Here is a 4834-nt window from a genome sequence, read left to right as displayed (position 1 = left end):
CAGACGACTTCACGCCTCTGAATGGTAGCAGGTGCTCTGCTCGGCCCCTGAAGACAGAACCAAGAACAAGCAGGGAGGACTTTCAGAGGGAGATTTCAACCTTATTTCTTACTAGAAGTGGAATGGGCCGCTTGCCCACGCCCCACCTCTATTTGAGATCTTCAAGTAAAATTTGTTGTTCAGTCATTTCCAACTCTCTGTTGACCCCATTTGGGATTTTCTTGGCAGAGATACTGGAGTGGCTGGACATTTCCTTCTCCCACTCATTTTACAGATGAGGAAACTGAGGTAAGCGGGATGTAGTGACTTGTCCAGGGTCACATAGCTAGTTTGACATTTCCTTTTCCAGCTTATTTGACAGATGAGGAAACTGAGGTAAACGGGGTGAAGTGACCTGTCCAGGGTCACACAGCTAGTTTGACATTTCCTTTTCCAGCTTATTTGACAGGTGAGGAAACTGAGGTAAACGGGGTGAAGTGACCTGTCCAGGGTCACACAACTACTTCAGGTCCAGGGCTCTATCCACTGCACCCCTCAGCTACCACTTAAGGAAAATCTCCCTGGCCCCACCAGTATGTCATGGAAAGAATTCATGCGCAGGTACAGATGGTATTAGATGAGCCCTCCCAGTTTGCATTTCTTTGATTCTGTGCCCTCCCATTTCCCTTCTGCTTGACTGAACCCTCTTTATCCTTCAAGACTCCACCCTGAGAGTATTTCTCAAAAAAAGGGGTCTGACTACCCCCCTCAGTATCCTTCCCTAGTTCCCTCCCCTTGGCACTATTCCCTAGAGGGGGGAGATGTCCAAGGTACTGCCCTATGTCCATAACAGAGGAGACACTCCTCTCTCTCTCCCTCCCCTCTTTCTTTCTAGGTGGCATGAATGGACTCAAAACCAGGAAGTCCTGAGTTCAAAACCAGCCATAGACACCAGCTGTCTGACTTTCGGCAGACCATTTAATCTTTCTCTGTCTCAGTTTCCTCATGGAAAATGAGGGAAATAACAGCACCTCCCTCCCAGGGTGATTGTGAGAATCAAATAAAATAATATTTGTAAAGCACTTTGCAAACATGAAAAAGATGTCTAAATACTAGCTATTATTATTATTATTATTATTATTATTATTATTATTATTATTATTACCTTCCTCCCCTTCCTCCTGGTGCTTTGGTCTGATGGAAAGAGGAGCCGCCCTTAATTCCTGTGCCAAAGGAAGAGCCTCTGTTAATTATTTCCTATTTATCCCGTCTGTGTCTAGCTTTGAATATATTTATTTGTTTGCACTGACCCTCCCCCCATTAGACTGCGAGCTCCTCGAGGGTAGGCAGGGACCGGCTTTTGCCCGTTTTAGCATCTTTAGCACTTAGATCAACGCCCGGTACATAGGCAGCTACGTAATTCGGTTCAAAACGTTCAGTTAAGAGTTTAAGAAACAGGGCTTGTTTGCTGGAGAGATCAAGGGATCTTGTTCAGAGATTCTGATTCCTGTTTAATTTAGGCAAATCCCTTCTTCTCCGGAGCCCCGAGGGCTTGGACCAGATGAGCCCTCAGCTCCCTACCAGCCGGAAATTCGAGGCTCCTTCCCTCCATCCTCCTCCCTCACCCCTCTTCCTCTTCCTCTCCTTATCCTTCCTCCTCTCTTCTCCCTCTCCTTCCTTGCCCCCAGCTGCCTGTCTGGGATCAGTGCCAAAGCCAGCCAGCTCCGGAGCCCACTTAAAAACCGCTCCCCCATCCTTTCGGCTTGTTTAGATAACGGGGCCGTGTTTATGGAAGGAGAGTAGACCTGAGCTGACAAGCTTTTAGTGGGCAATCCTTCTCCTTCCAGAGTGGCTGTTGTCTTTGGCCTCTAGCCCACCTCTCCGTCTCCTCCTAAGGGGGTCATTTCGTGTGATCAAAAGAGGCCCCGGGGCCAGAAGCTAACTCCAGCGAGTAGGTGAGCGGATGATCTGGTCCTGCAGCTTGAGGGCTGGTTATCCTGACGATCTGGGTTCAAATCCTGCCTCTGTTACTTTCTACCTTGTGACCAAGTTACTTCACAGATTCTCTCAGCCTCTGTTTCCCCATCTGTAAATTGAGGGGGTTGGGGTGGACTGCACGCCCTTCCAGCTCTAGATGTAGGAGCCTGTGATCTTATATGTGGAAAGAGCACTCAGCTGGGAATTCCACTCCCAAGGCTCTGCTACTATGTGATATTGAACATGTGAATTCTTGTCTCTGGAACTACTTTTTCCATCTATTTTAGAAGGGAGGGGGGCGGTCCTTGTTGTCCTGGCTCAGTCATTTCAATGGAAACTGTAGCTTCCTTAGAGACTCTCTCCCGAGGAGGACCCCAGCAAGCTGAAAGGGCACCGAGATCCTAGGAGGCACCTTTTCTGCAGGAAAAGTCACCCTCTGGGCCACTTGAGAGTCTCTTGGGATCTGGGAGAAGAAACAGAAGAAAAAAACTGCTTTGGAATAGGAGAAAGAGCAGTGCCCTGAGAGCCAGGTCTGGCTCTGCCTTCCTTTGGGTCATAATTTCTTACTCTATGATTCTTTCTGCCCTCCTTTCTACTTTTTTATCTGCATTAAAAATCTTTTTTTCCTCCTTTCCATTTCTTGGTCTCTCTCTTTTCTCTTCTCTCTGTCTCTCTGTCTCTGTCTCTCCCTATCTTTTTCTCTCTGCCTCTGTTTTTCTCTATTTTTCCTTTCCTTTCCTTTCCTTTCCTTTCCTTCCCTTTCCTTTCCTTTCCTTTTCTTTAAAATATGGAATGCTTCACAAAATTGCCTGTCATTCTTGCATAGGAGCTCTGCTAATCTTCTCTGTATCATTGTTCCATTATATATGCTGCCAAAGTGAGCACTTTGTGTCTCTTTTTCACTGCCTGTCTTTCTCTTTCTTTTTTCTCCTTGTCTCTGTCTCTCTTCTTTCTGTCACTCTCTTTATTTTTTCCTCTGTCTCTGTCTCTCTGCTGCCCTCTCTCCTCTCTGTCTTTTTATTTTTTCTCTCTGTCTCTGTGATTCTCTGTCTCTCTCTGCCTGCCTCTCTTCTCTCTGTCACTGACTCTCTTTATTTTTTCCTCTCTGTCTCTGTCTCTCTACCGCCCTCTCTCTCCTCTGTCTTTTTATTTTTTCTCTCTGTCTCTGTGTCTCTCTGTGTCCCTCTGACCCTCTCTCTCTCCTCTCTGTCTTTTTATTTTTTCTATCTCTGTCTTTGTCTTTGTCTTTGTCTCTGTCTCTATCTCTCTCTGTCTCTGTCTCTTTTTCTCTGTCTCTCTGTTTCTGAATCTCTCTGTCTCTGTCTCTGTCTCCAATTGATATAAACATTTACAGATATAAATTTCCCCCAAGTGCTGCTTTGGCTGTATCCCACAAATGTTGGCACAATGTCTCCTTGTTGTCATTATCTTTAATAATTTGTTCTTTGACCCAACTATTCTTTAGGATTAGGTTATTTAGTTTCAAATTAGTTGTCAGTTAGGTGGTGAAGTGGATAAAGAACTGGATCTGCCTTCAAATCCAGCCTCAGGCATTTACTAGCTATGTGACCCAGGGCAAGTTACTTAACTGTTGTTTGCCTCGCTTTCCTCTATATGGGATAAATAACAGCACTTATTGGATAAATAACATCACTTATTTTGCAAAGCTGTTGCAAGAATGAAATGAGTTAATTTATGTTTTCAGGCTTATGTTTGGGGCTAAAAGTTAGAACTGAATACCTCCTCTCCTCTTGAACTCTGATCTACACACCCAAACTTTTGGAGTCTGTTCCTTGCTTACCACATAGCTTGAGGCCTTGATCTCTTAAATCTACAACTACTCCTCTCCATCTTGGAACTGTAACCCAGATTTAGATGAGAGCACAGTATTGCCAGCTGGCACTTGGTCCTCCAGAGATCCCCCAAGATATCTTTCTGCCCAGGTGCTTCTTGTCCTGCTGTTGACTCTCAGCCCCCTACCATCCCTGGATGCTAGAATACTTCCTTCTGCTGCTGTTGCTGCTGTCACATCGCTGGCCAATCCCCTCCCCAGTGTCCATAGGTCTCTCTGTCTTCTTAAGCATCTCTGGGCTGGAAAAATGATTCACAGTGACTTTGTCTTTACTTTTTTTTTTTTTTTTTTGATAAAAATCCAATCTGGTGTTTTTTTTCTAGGTTGTTATGAAAGAGGAATGCTGGGTGAGTTGGATGAAAATAATGACTCTCACTCCACCATCTTGCCTCTGCCTCTCATGAGAGTTGTTTTAAAGAAGAAATAACACATTTTGGTGAGATATTAAATGAAGGGGACAGAAGAGAGGGATAAGTCATCTCTCTTCTTCATCTCTTTCATTTCTTAAATTAACATGTTCTGTTGATTTTCCCTTCACAACAATTCTGGGACCTATAATGAAGGGCCTGGCCAATTAGGACCCCATCTTTAGAGCATATGTTTAGATTTGCCCTGGTTCCAATAAAACATGTGAAGGCTTAATGAACCTTCTCTGAGACATCAGTATATGAAGAACCAGTTCTATAAAGTGATGGGGAGTCTTGGTTGGTTATAATGATGACTTGTGAGTTACAGAGCCAGAACTGGGTATATGTATAAAAAAAGTGACCTTCTCCCCTCCACCAGTCTTTGGCTTCTTTTCCTTCCTGGCAGTGAGGGAATGAGGCAGAGTGGTTGTCAGCTTCTATTTGGGGACAAGGAAAAGGGTAATTGTATTATATCCTACCTGGTGTCTATAAGCACATGCTACTTCTTCCTCTCTCCCTCTCCCTCTCCTCCCTCTCTCCCTCCCTCCCTTCTTCCTTCCTTCCTTCCTTTCTTTCTTCCTTTCTAACTTCTTTCCTTCCTCCCTTTCTCCGTCCCTCT

At 44.8% G+C, this 4834-nt stretch overlaps 1 non-coding gene across 1 annotated transcript; it reads right to left on the bottom strand.

The window, feature by feature from the left end:
• Positions 1 to 2737: 2737 nt before the first annotated feature.
• On the bottom strand, positions 2738 to 2841 carry LOC123254575. The gene has a single exon (XR_006506683.1). It is a non-coding gene; the product is annotated as a U6 spliceosomal RNA (small nuclear RNA).
• Between the last annotated feature and the right edge of the window lie 1993 nt (positions 2842 to 4834).

The sequence above is a fragment of the Gracilinanus agilis genome, unplaced genomic scaffold (assembly GCF_016433145.1).
Source record: "Gracilinanus agilis isolate LMUSP501 unplaced genomic scaffold, AgileGrace unplaced_scaffold25063, whole genome shotgun sequence".
Classification (NCBI taxonomy): Eukaryota; Metazoa; Chordata; class Mammalia; order Didelphimorphia; family Didelphidae; genus Gracilinanus; species Gracilinanus agilis.
This window is presented reverse-complemented; position numbering and strand designations above follow the sequence as displayed.